Source organism: Lathyrus oleraceus, chromosome 1 (assembly GCF_024323335.1).
Source record: "Lathyrus oleraceus cultivar Zhongwan6 chromosome 1, CAAS_Psat_ZW6_1.0, whole genome shotgun sequence".
In the NCBI taxonomy this organism is placed as follows: domain Eukaryota; kingdom Viridiplantae; phylum Streptophyta; class Magnoliopsida; order Fabales; family Fabaceae; genus Lathyrus; species Lathyrus oleraceus.
Genome location: NC_066579.1, coordinates 353,183,738 through 353,198,134, shown reverse-complemented (window position 1 = coordinate 353,198,134; position 14,397 = coordinate 353,183,738).

Here is a 14,397-nt window from a genome sequence, read left to right as displayed (position 1 = left end):
TTGTCAGAAGAATATGGCACAGGGCCAGCTGGCTTGATTATGAGAGTAGGAGAAGCCTTCTGCTTGCTGCCATCATATCGGATGACAACAGGCTCAGGGATCCTGAATACTGGTGATATCATATTGACTTCATCATCCTCATCGCGATTCTGAAGTATTTCAATTACACCTTCATCCAACATTTCTTGGATGTCTTTTCTAACTTGACGACATCCCCTCTCATTGACAGTGCAAACACGACATCTGTCATGGTCATGCTCATAATGACTGTATTCACACAATAGTCTGTGCATCTCGACCAAAGATTGTCGGATATGGATGACATATCGGACCTTATATTTACCAGGGCAACCCTGGACCATGTTGACAACAGATTTCCCATGCTCGGGCAATGGGTTCTTCTTGACATTAGGACTTACGTCCTCGAAAAACAATATACCGCTCCTTACGGGGTCTTGAACCTTGGTCTTCAGCGGGTAGCAGTTCTCGACATCATGTCCGGGAGCACCGGAATGATAAACACAATAAAGCTCAAGCTTATACCACCACTAAGGGTTGGTAGGTATAGCTGGTGGGTCACCTGGAGTGATCAGTTTCCTCTATATCAAAGAAGGATATAGCTCTGCATAGGTCATGGGAATAGGATCAAAACTGACCCTCTTCCTATCATAGCTTGTATTGGTCTCATTATTGTTTCGAGGCTGGTAGGCCTGCTGTTGCAGACGGTGCTGTTGTTGTTGATACTATTGATGTTGTTGTTGCTGGTTCTGACTGTGATGCTGATATTATTGATTTTCTCTGAAAACAGGTGCTATATGAGCCACCTGATGCTGGTTACCGGCGAGACGGGCGGTCTTCCTCTTCATAGAGGGTCTTCTAGACTTGACATGGGAGGTCACAACATGTGCCTCGCCATCTTTCTTCTTCCCAAACGCCCCATAATGCTTGGCAGAAGAGCCTTCTTCTCTAGTCAGGCGCCCTTCCCTGACTCCTTCTTCCAGACGCATCCCCATATTCACCATCTCGGTGAAGTCAGAAGGAGCGCTGGCAATCATCCGCTCATAATAAAATGAGCTCAAGGTCTTCAAAAAGATCTTGGTCATTTCTTTCTCTTCCAGCGGAGGCACAATCTGTGCAGCTAGTTCTCGCCACCTCTGGACGTACTCCTTGAACGTTTCCTTGTCCTTCTAGGACATAACTCTCAATTGATCCCTATCGGGAGCCATATCCACGTTATATTTGTATTGCTTGACGAAAGCTTCACCAAGATCGTTGAAGGATCGGATGTTCGCGCTGTCCAAACCCATGTACCATCCCAGGGAGGCACCGGACAGGTTGTCCTGGAAATAATGAACGAGGAGCTGATCATTGTCGGTCTGATTCGACATCTTTCTTGCATACATAACTAAGTGGCTGAGAGGGCAAGTATTTCCCTTGTACTTTTCAAAGTCAGGCACTTTGAACTTTATAGGGATCTTAACATTTGGTACCAGGCAAAGCTCAGCAGCAGACTTGCCAAAGAGGTCCTTCCCTCTGAGAGTTTTGAGTTCCTTGCGAAGCTCAAGGAACTGATCGTTCATAGCATCCATTTTTTCATACACGTCTGGGCCCTCAGATGGCTCAGAGTGATAAATTGTGTCGTCTACTCTCGGCATAGTATGCACGACCGGAGGTGGCACAGCAAGGACCGGGCTAGATGCCGACAGAGAAACAAACGTTGGGGCGAGGCCCTCAGGAACAAAATTCGCGGGCATCCCCCAGGGAAACCCGGATGGCATAGTAGTAGGCGCGAAATTGGCACTGGCAGTAGGCACTATTGAAGAGGCAATCTCAGAAATGACTGTCCTTTGGGGAGGAGTTGAAGGCGTTGGAGTAAACTGGCTTTGGGCGGCCATGAAAGACTCCATCAGGGAAGTCAATCTGGCCACTTCCTCCTTCAGTTCTCTGTTCTCTTGCTCTAGGTGATCCATCAGTCTTTAAGAGTTGGCTCTGGTATAGTACCGGTGAGTCAGCTTGTCTTCAAAATAAATGAAGAACACAGAGTTAGACCACTGAACAAGAAGCCTGAAGCAAAACCTGCTTATGCACATGATGCATGCAATGCTTGTGCAAATGATTTATTTTAATCAAAGGAACTTTAGAGTTCTATTTGCAAATATTTGGAAAGATTAATCATTTAGACATATATGGAAATATCATATCAATAATATATGGAAAAAATTTTACACCAAAGAAGTACAGTCTTGGTAACCAAATAATATAATACAAGAGAGAAGGAAAATGAACATCCTATGGAACCCTAAAAGCAATCATCCAAAGCTCTCGAGACCGGAAGATAAGTTGCACGAAGCCTCTTCACCTCTCTCTCATAGGCTGCCTCCATATCTGCCTTCTCTTTGGCGCGTCGATCGTACTTCCTCTTCCAAAACTTGGAAGACTGAGGAAGAAGAGAAGTCACCACATCATCAGGCTCGTCGATAACCTGATGCTCTAGAAACTCTATCAACGCATCCCTATCTCTAAGCTGCTGAAGTAGCTCCTCTCGTTCACGGATCCAAGCACGCGAACGGTCTTCGTCTCTCAACTCCTCTACTCCTTGGTCAGGGAGGGTTGAAGGCACAACCATAACCAAAGGTGTAGGTCTTGGATACTCATAAGGCATAAGGTACTCAGAAGCTCTCCTCCTAACCCACGAGGTATAGGGTTCCAAAGCAACACAGTTCTTCAGACCAAGCTCTTTCCTTCCCTTCCTATGAATCTTATGCCAAGCGCGGACCATCCTTCCCTTCAAGTTTTGGGGATCTTTACCCTCTTAAAAGAACACACTTTCTAATAGAATTTTATTGGGTTTATCCTTTAAGGGTAACCCAAGCTGACGACGTGCTAAAACGGGGTTGTACTTAATCCCACCACATGTACCAAGAAGAGGCACATTGGAGAATTCTCCACAAGAGTCAATAATTTGCACACCATCATATACACGGTTGTACCAAAAGATATCATAATTAGTGAGAGACATAAGCCTCGTGGACCACCGTAGACATCCTTTGTTCTCCTTGAAGGTGATCGTCTGTGGCAAGTGCGAAATAAACCACTTGTACAACAGAGGCAAACAGCACACAATGGTACCACCACCCTTTGCATTCCTCATATGCAAAGAGAAATAAGTGTCACCCAACAGAGTAGGAATGGGATTAAGAGTAGAGAAAATCCTAATGGCGTTCACATTGACAAACTTGTCAATGTTGGGGAATAACACTAGCCCATAGATGAGAAGTACAAATATGGCCTCAAAGTCGTCCTCATTCATGGTCTTCCCATACAAAGTAGCTTGAGCAATGAGGAACTCGGAAGGGAGACCTTGAATTCCACCTTTGGTAGTCATATGAGCACCAACCAGAGATTCATCTATATGCAACATATCAGAAATCTCTTGAGAAGTAGGCACTCTCTCCAAGCCACTAAACGACAACTGATCTAGAACAGGTATACCCACAAGATAGGCATACTCCTCAAGCGTAGGCAAAAGCTGGAAATCCGGGAATGTGAAGCAACGGTACAAGGGATCATAGAACTGCACCAATACACTCATCAGACCTTCATCCATCTGAGTAGCAAGAATAGACAGAAGCTTCCCATGACGAGCCTTGAACTCCAAGGGATCTAATACATAGGATGTCAAACTCCTTAACCCTTTCAAGTCGGGTTGTCTGAAACTGTACTTCTTTGTATTCCTTCTTTGTATTCCTTCTTTGTCTATCCATGTCTGAAAATTTGCAAATAGACCTCTTAAGTTCCTTGAAAATTTTCTCATTGTTGATGATATGGATGCAAATGAATGCATGGATGCAACAATCACACTCAAGGATCAAGCAAAACACACCACACAAAGGTCATGGGATGGATCAAGTTATCCTTAATATCAATCATCCATTTTGGTGGATTATGGTTTACTCCTTATCAACACCCAAGTTCCATTGATATTAAGGATATACAAGAACGGATCAACCATGAATCAAGGGTTTGTTTCAAGTCACGAGCTTGGAGTCTCGGTTAAGAACCCCCATAAGGGAGTGTACTAGGGTTAAACCTGTCAAACATGTTCTACAAGAGGTTCCCATAGTCATCATCCCATCTTTCGGATATTATTTGATAAACGACTACTCGTATTCCAAAAATATTCTCAAGAGAGACTCTTATGAATGTAGTATCGCGTAACAATCGTATCAAATCTTACACTTGAACGACTTTCGCACTACGTCCTAAAAATAGGCCAAGATGGGTTTGGTAAACTAAGGTCCTTGGCTTCTAAGGTCTATATTGGAAAGAGTAATGCCTAACCACGACTACTCGTGTGACATTATTGATCCCAACATGACCTCCACCAAGTGAATGGGCTTGCAAGTCAACTTGCTAAGGAATAACTCCACACAAGTTGACAAGACTATGCCATTCTCCTATCCTAAGTTCACTCGAGTTCGGGTATAGAACTCATCTCACAAATATCACCAAGCATACAAGCAATTAATATATCAAGCAATTCATACATTACATACAATATAGTAATCCCAACTTGCACAAAAAATATGTCATAAAAATAATATACACAATACAATACAACAAAATGTGAAAAGTAGGCAAAACCCACTAGGCAAAATAATTCCTCAGCAGAGTCGCCACTTTTCTGTAGCGGGGTATTCATTACCTTTAGATTTATTGACTAAATCAAAAGTAAATCATACAAATCGAGTCGCCACCGCAGTTCTATTTATCCAAAGGAAAGGTTAGAAAGCGAACAAAAAATCGAGAAGTTTTATCAAATAAAAAACTAATTAAAATGTCAGAGATCGGGGTAAGGGGGTTGGTTATGCAATGGGAAGGTTTTAAGCACCCAAAACATCCTAGGTACTCCTAGGGAGCCCTTTTCACAATTTTTTGTAAGGTAGGTTGGTATTTCTGAAAAATTTATTTGTGCAAACATGATTGGGGAGATGAGAGAAGAATGTACAAATTTATTTACATTTTTGTGTTTGATAGGATAAACCCACTGCCTACGTACTATCTTAAAAAAGATTAGGATCAAAACCTCGTAGTTCGGGGTAAAAATCTCAAAACAAGTTGGTGAATTGATTGGTCCAAAAGCCTTAAAGTCTTTTGTTATCCAAGGCAGAAAACTCAACCTAAAACCACAAATCCACCATGTGAGGATAGCTTCAACATGCTAGTGAGGGGTTAACCCTATAATAAGCATGGAAGACTCATTGTCCATCACTAGGGATATAGGTGACTATTATATCAACCTCAAGGATAACTCAAACCTAATAGCTAAGGTTTATGAAAAGCTTTGGCAAGAAATGGCCATTGAAACCACAAAACAATTGAGTGAGTTGTATTTACCAATGAAAAGTATTTACAAAATATGGTCAAAGTTGACTTAGAATTCAATTCAAAGTAAGTGTTATGAAAAGAAGTTTGGAAAATCAAAAGTATAATGCTTAGGTTTCTAATGTTTGGAAACAAATTTTAATGTTTGCACAAAAGTTTTGGCTTGGGTTAGAGTGGAGGGAAGAAGAAGAATGGCTAAGTCCTAAACATACAAGAGGTGAAGGAAGAGAAGTAAAACCACAAATGGAGTTCCCTTCTTGAGATCATAGTGATGATCCAAGTAGCTCCCATCCTTTGGAATAAGCAAGCAAATACGCAAATACTCAAGCAATCAAGGACACAATCAAATAAAGCTCCTAGGAATCTTCCAATGGCTTTTGTATCTCTCATTTTGGATGCTCATGACAATGGTTCTTCAATTAGGCTCAAGTTGGAATCCCTAGCACAAGAACACACACATCAAAAAGTTCCACAATGCAAACAAAGAATGGACAAGAGTGAGTTTAGAGATTAGGTCCTTTCAAAGTCTTCAACATTAAGCATTCTAAAGGCATGAGGCCTAGTTGCTCTTTGACATTTATAGCACTCTAAAGGCATGAGGCCTAGTTGCTCTTTGACTCCATTTTGCATAGGGAATGTCCTAAAGTCTAAGTCCTTTTGTCCATTTGCATTTGGTTCACCACAATCAAAACAAAACACAAGCACAATAGTATATACACAATTATGTGCTCAAGTGAGCAAAAGGAAAATTGCATTAACATAAACATGTGCTCAAGTGAGCAAAGGGGCAAAAGAAAATGAATAATATGTACAAGAATATTAAATTGCATTAATGTAAAGTGCAAGAATTAAAAAGTTAATGGTCAATAGTTAGAGTTAGTGTGCCATAAGACAATTTAGCGCTATGTTAAGCAATCGTAAGTGGACTAATATAGTAGTCACACCTATCTGAGGTCGGTCAATAAAAATATAGGCAACAAACACAAGTTAGAGACCTTGACTAGTAAGCCAAGCTCCTACAACTTGCCACGCCAAAAGAAAATGAGAATGATCTTGTATTGATTTAGGTTTTTTGCTTGATTAAGAAGCAACCTATCCTTAATGCAAAGCCATTCACTTGATCTTTGATCAAGATGAATTAGATTTGAATCAAGGTAGGTTAAACTTCCTATACATCAAGGCTAACCACCAATCTTTAACTCATTGATCAAAAAGAAAAAGATGAAGAAGAAGATGAATAAGAATGTACATTAATGGAAATTCAAATGAAGTAAGCCAAGTACATTGACCAAAGATAGATATCCAGGTCAAACAATAGTAAACAGAAGCAAAATGAAACTTAGAAGTCAAGAAACAAATAAAATATTTTTGGTATTTTTCAAAATTAAAATAATACTTGAATTAAAATAAACAATTAAAGGTCAAACTTCAAATCCATTTCAAATCAACTTGGAAAAGTCCAAATGGGTCATCCTAAGTTCAACAAGGTCAAACAAAGTTTGACAATTTTTTTTAGCATTTTTAGAAACCAGAAACTATTTTTAATCAATTCAAAATGAATAAAAAATAACCTAATTGAACTAAAATCTCAAATAAATCTCAAATCAATTAATAAATTGATGAGAATATTTTTCATAGATCTATCATCATTCAAAGAGGTTAAGAAAATATTTTTGTATTTTTTGAATATCAAAAACTATTTAAAATGAATTAAAAATAACCAGAAAAGAGAAAATTCACAAAAAAATATAAAATGATAAAATAAAAAATATTAAAAATCATTTTTAGAAACTAGAAATTAAAAGAGAAATGATGCAATTGGTCTCATATTTTTTGGAATTAAAATGAGAGAGTTATGATTTTTTGAAATAAAATGAAATAAAAGAAAATAAAAGGAAATTAAATCAGAAAATGAAAAATGGGAAAATATCTGGCGCGTTGGATCTAGTATCATTAATTGAGTTGGCACATCCAAGGGCTGTGCGCACCAAAGACCATAGTCAACTGAGTCACACAGCGCATTAAATAAAGTCATAATAATGAGAGGCTCTGATTAGATCTGGAAAACAAATTCAAGGGTCCATGTTCAATCTGGAAAACGGACGGTGGTGTACACCACCGTCTTCTCCGACGAGTCCAGGGATTCCGACCAAAGTTGCAGACAACCAAAAGTTAACCAAATGAAGCGATCCTCATATCATTGGAAAGCTGGGGTGATGTACATCACTCTTGTATCATTGGTTTTCCTTCTAGATCTCCATAGGAAGAGAAATCAGAAGAGGAAAATAATGGAGTTCAAACTGAACTTGATGATTTTGCAAAATTAAAAGCACAATTCAAATGCCTCTGATGAGAGGACTTCAGCCAAACCAATAAACACAAGAAACAAGCAAGAATCAATGAGTTTCGAAGAAAAAAAGTTTGAACATCCACCTCTGAAATGTAGATCTATGGAGCACAATTCTTCACAGCTCTTGATTGCAATTCGCTCTTGAGATGGAAAGGAGATGAGGCTAAGGAATTTGAGTCCAAAGAACAACCAAGGAGGTTGAAATTTGGATCTGAAAATTGAAAGTGAAAGAGAGAAATTCCTTTATGTGAGGTTATGGATTCAATTTTGCAGCATATCAGGCGCCTTCAGGTTGAATAATAGTGGAGCTGAGTATGCTTATTTATAGCAAATGGCAAAGGCAAGCATGAGAATTATGTGTGCATGAATGATAAGGGCCTCCATGCATGGGCCTGTACAGGCGCATGGAGGGCCCAAATCCTATTGGTTTGGCAAGCTTAAGCATTTTGATCTGAAATGGACGTGCAGATGTGAGGTAATTGGAGTGTGCATGAAGTTTGAATCAAGTTTCCATAATTGCACCAAAATCTTCCCCTCTTCGAAAATGCCTCTTACAAAAATAAAACATGGCCTTGTGGGTAATGGTTGGAAAGGCCTTGACATGAGAATAAATCGTTATGTTGAACAAAACTTCAATTGGAATTGGGAAATTTGTGAAAATTGGTCATAAAGTTCAAGGTGCAAAACATGTGCATGTGAAATTTCCCAAAATGGACTAACTTCAAGCCCTTCTGTTTCAATGATGCAAGCCTCAAATAACAAAACCTTAAACATCACAGTTGTAGATATTTTCAAGAAAATCCATTTGGACTCAAATTTTGCATCATTTGGATTTTTGATGAGAAAGTTATGGGCACTTGAAGTTGGACTTTTTAACATTTCAATGTCTTTGGTCCAAAGTGACCTATAATGTTTTGCATTATCACATGTATTTATTTTAGAATTATGAAACTTTGTTCAACATACCAAATGTAATATACATCTCAAGCTTTCCAATGCATTTGATCCCACCTCAAAATCATAAAAAATGAGAGAGTTAGGTCCTTGGGAAGTTGACCCAAAATTAGGGTTTCAGTCAAAATGACCTATAATGTTTTGAAATGGATTATGACTTTCCAAGCTTCAAATCAATTTTTTATGAACATAAAAGATGTGCATATGTTTCTTAAGAACATGTTTTCTCTTGGAGTCATCTTCATTTGACAAACACATTAAAAGTTAGGTCTCAGTGTATTTCAAAATAGTCAAATGAATTGACTAATCAACTTCTCAAGTGCAAACCTCAAACCTTGATGAATTGATGATTGAGGACACTAAAATAAGCTCAAATATGCATGGAATAACTAATTAAAGAACTTCCCTTGATTGTATTTGATCATGGGTTGAGGTTGCTTCATGAGCAAGGCACAGTTGATGCATAGTTGAATTAGAGTTTCCTTGGGAAACAATCCTCAAGCCCTTTGGTTTGCTTTGATCAAATTGACAAATTGAGATACTTGGGAGGCATATATGATGATTGAGAGCTTTGTGAACCATTGTCATGCTTGCTTTCACTTTCACCTGACCATTCTTTGAGCATAGGGGCCTCCTAGGAGCCTTGGATCTTACGATTGCTCAAGCTACAAAACAAAAGATGTTAGTGACATATTTTTGTGCTTTTGGTTAGTAAACAAAATAAGAAAAGAAATAATATACAATTCAAGCATGCTTGGTGATCTCTAACCAACTCACACAAGTCCCACCCAAATGTTAAGGAGCCAAGATGTTATGATCCTTGAGGCAAGATGAAAAATGCAATGATATGATGCCATGAGGGATCTTAGGGTCAAAATTGGGGTCTTACACTAACCAAAATACCAAAAATATGTAGATGTATAGCTTTGTTCCTCTTGTAGGTAGTATGTGCATCCACCAATGCCTTATCAAGCTCACAACTAGGGTTTGAGACCCTCAGGACAAGGAGATCAATCAATAGATGGTTCACAATGGTTCTAGGCATCATATATGGATCCCCGTGTTCTTCATTTATTATTTGGACCAAGAAATCATCAAGAGTTTGAAGCTTGTTGGCCTTGGAAACCCTAATTCAGCTGGGTATCTTGTGTGACTTCCTCAACAATTATCTTCAACAATTGGCCCAACATATCAAGGTATACTTAATTTCACATCATATTATACATATATGATCCTCCACGAGTCCCAAAGATCAAAAGAACTTCAAGTTTACAAGTTGGTTCAAAGAAGTTGACTAGAGAAAGTCAACTGGTTAAAACTGAGGTTCCCTAGACCTTATCTCCTACAGTTTTTGTTATATGAAAATGATTACAAGATAAAAGTTAATTCTCATGAAATTCCAAACAACTTTCACGGTGATATCAAGAGCTAGTTTTGCTTGGAAAGTCATTTTTTATGGTGAAAGATTATAGGTCATTTTGTCTGTGCCCTAGTTAGGAGGTCAACTTCCAAGGACCATAACTTGCTAAATTTTCATGAGAAGAAGGTCATCCAATTTTCATGATCAATTTAAAGATTTCCTCTCCAACTTGCAAGGACATGTTCCAAGAGGAAAGATTATATGTCATTTTGGGCCATTACCATTGAACAAGCAATTTTCCTCAACTTCTAAAATTCATAACTCCTTCATGCGATATCCAAATGAGGTCAAATTTGTGAGAAAATTGAATAGGATTTAAAGGTATACAACTTTTATGAAGGAACTTTTTCCATTTGAAGCTCATATCAAAAGTTACTCAAGGCGAAAGAAGTAAACATTTGACTTGCGACTTAGAAAAATTTCAATTATGTTTGATTTCCCAAACTTCCACCTCAAAATTCATCATGATCCAAGCTTCAAATGGAAAAGTGTTCAACATTAAAGTTGTTCCCTTTGATCTCACCTTTCCAAAAAGTCCAAAATCACTTTATTTGGATAAGGTTTGAATGACTTACGCATGGTTACTCTTCATGGTTCCATTTGGATGAATCTTATGACCACTTCTCAATTTCAAATGCATGGATTCATGTTACACTTTCAGCATCACTTATGATCATATTTAAACCTTTTGACATCATTTCATGGGCCTATCAAACTCCCATGCAAGCATGCACACTTGAATTGCTATGTTTGGCATTTGGATGGAAGTGTGTGAAAATCAATTGCCAGGCCTATAAATACATTGCCTCCTACTCATAATTTAAGACACCTTGCCGAAGCTTTTCTCCTGCAACCTTCCCATCACTGTAATACCCAAATTTTGACCCTAAGATCCCTCATGTAACTTCATCATAGGCATTAGCATGGGATCATACCTTGGCATCCTCCTTCCCCCTTTTTCATTGGGTTTGTTTTGGGAGAGATCACCAAATACTTTGTGATTGTATCATACTTGTATTTTATCATTTTACTAACCAAAATACCCAAAATATGTCTTTGTATTTGCCTAACTCTTTTGTAGCAAAGGCATGATCCCATTGATCCATCAAGTTCACATCTAGGGTTTGAGACCCTCATGAACAAAGAGCACAACCAAGAATTGATCCAATAATGGTTATGAGCATCATATATGAGTCCCAATGTTCTCTACATGTTATATTGATCAAGTTTTCTTCAAGAGTTTGAGGGTGATTTGCCTTGGAAACCCTAGTTTGACAAGGTATCTTGATTAACTTCTCCAATAAGCTATCTCACCAATTGATCAAATTTCTCAAGGGACACTTCAAAATTCATCATCTTATGCATATATGATCTACCAGGAACAAAGAAAGTCAAGATAATTGGAAGTTAGCAAGTTGGTTGATGGTGGTTGGCCAGATGAATTCATCTGATCAAAATTGGGTCTCCCTAGACCCTATCTCCTATAATTTTTACCATATGAAAATGATTCCAAGAGCAAACTTACTCTAAATGACAATCCAAACAACTTTCATGTTGGTAACTAGATCTATTTTTGCATGTAAAATAATTTTCTATGTTGAAACATTATAGGTCATTTTGTCTAAACCCTAATTTGAAACTCAACTTCCTAAGGCCATAACTTGCTCAATTTTTATGATATGAAAGGTTTCCTAGTTGGAAAATCAAATTCAATGTGTCTGCTTCAACTTTGATGTTTGGAGTTGGAGCTAATTCAACTTTTTTGAGCATATGATATGAGGTTACATTATGGGTCACTTTTGACCTATACCATTGATCGAGTGATTTTTCCAAACTTCAAAAATGCATAAATCTATCATTTCAAATTCAAATTACATGAAATTGGTGACCCTTTTGAAGGTCTTTGAAATAGATACAACTTTGATGAAGACACGTTTCTCATTTGAAGCTCATATAAAGAGTTAAGCAAGGTGGAACATTGAGACATATGGCTTGACACTTAGAAAAAATTTGATATGTCAAAATTTTCCAAACTTCCACCTCAAATTTCTTCAAGTTACAAACCCCAAATGGAAAAGTGTCGAACACGAAAGTTATTCCTCTTTATCTCACCTTTCCAAAGAGCTCAAATTCATTAATTTTGGACAAGGAATGCATAGGCTGCGTATGGCATGAACATGGTGTCATCACTTGGCAAGGATCAAACTTCAAACCTTCATGTACACTTGCCTTGCAACCCAAGTTGAATTCAGACTATCTCACACTCATTTGTGTACTTAGAGCAATGATTTTATGGGCCTATGCGCGCCCATGCACCCATGCATCATCAATACCAAATTTGGAAAGTAGATTTCAAGTGTGAAAAGCAATGCTTTCAGCTATAAATAGAGCCTCATATGCTCAGCATTTCACATACATTGGTGCCAACTTTGATCCCCTATCTCTAACCCTCACATTACAAAGGATAATCCTGAAAAATTCACTTGAATTTGAGTTTGAATTTCCACTATTTTAAAATTCAAAACTCCAGGGATCCACAACCTTTTGAGCATTTAATCCTTCTTCTACAAGCATTTGGAGTGAGATCAAGCACGAGCAAGAGCAAGATCACTTGAATCAAGACCTCCATTGGAGGTATTTTTCAAAAAATTTGATCTCTTCGATTCTCTCTAATTCTTGCTCAATTCTATTAATTCTTTGATTGTCTGAAGTCCTACCAATATAGGCAAGAAAATTGAGTTGCTTAGAGGCCAAATCGAAGCAACTCAGTTCATGTACGTCAAATTTCAACTCCATGTATCTCTCAATATACTTGGAGTTAGAGTAAATTGAGGCTAGATTCGAACTCAGTGTCATTTTTACTTTGAAATCATGTCCTTGTTTTTAATTTTGGTGATGGTTATGACTGAACCAGTCCGACGAGGTTCGCCGGAGAAGGCAATCGTTCCTTGGCCGCCAGTGGTGTGCTGGATGGTTCTGAGCCATAGGATCCTTTTAAAATGATCTAATCATGAGCGTTCCTTTTGAATACCAACTGTGTGGCACGCTGACTCAAGTGCACGGTGGAACGTGTGTTTTGATCCACTTGATCTGCCACCTCAATTAATGAGGGAGATCAAGTGGTCCATGTTTTTTCTGATATTTTAATTTTCATTTTAATTGCTTTATTTTCAATAATTCATATTAAATTTAATATTGATCCAAAAAATATGGGACATTCACCAAAAAAATTCAAATATTTTCCGCTTTCATATTCTGAATTAAAATTATTTTTTGGATCATTATTAGTATTTTTCATGAATTAATTGATTTTGCATTTGTTTTTAATCGTTTAAAAATATTTTTAAATGTCCAAAAATTATGAATTTTTTTCTCCAAGGTCCTTTGACCTTGTTTGACCTATGATAAATCTCATGGCCATTTCTTTGGTGTTTTGATGAGATTTTAGGAATTGGACAAACCATATTTAATTTAAATGCACTATTTTAGTATTTTTAATTTGAATAAATGCCAAATAAATTCGTTGACAAATTGTGATGACTTGTTTATGTTTGAATCTTGTTGTTGGACCTTGGTCAAGGTTGATTTGACTTTGTCAAATTAATATCATTAGATTTAGGGGATTGATGGAATGTACATTCCATTTCCCAAAATGAATGGATGATATTAATTTGGTAAAAGTCCTCCTTTGACCAATTTGTGTTTTGATCCATTTCCCTCCCACTTCATCTTATTCCCTTTCTTCATTCATTCATTCCATTTGGCCTATGATATCAAAATCCTAAAGCTAGTTGATTGAAAAATTGACATGAGTATGGATGAGATTAAGCCACCCCTTTTGCATTTTCTTTTTGTGTGTCGTATTTTTCATGAGCATAGTATACTATACTATGTCTCTAACATGCATTAACACCAAAATTTTATTGCCCGACCTCAAATAGTCGTGACTTCTACATAAGTCCAATTACGATTGCTTAACATAACGCTAAATTTGTGACATAAAAGGCATAAGCATTCTAGTTAGTGAGATTGTAAGTCTCCCATCTTTCATGGTATTGTGTGGAAACTTGGCCTTTTTTCCTTTATTTGGAAGATGTCTTGGTTCAAGGATTCATGCTTGTGATAAGTGGATTGAGTGTTCTCCAAAGAATGACTTCAATTAAAAAGCAAAAGCAAAGAAATACTAACTTCTAACCTATTAACTACTAACTTTTAATTTCAAGCCCTTTACTTTAATGCCATTTAATTTTTGCTTTTATTCATTTTCCATTGTTCATATCATCCTATT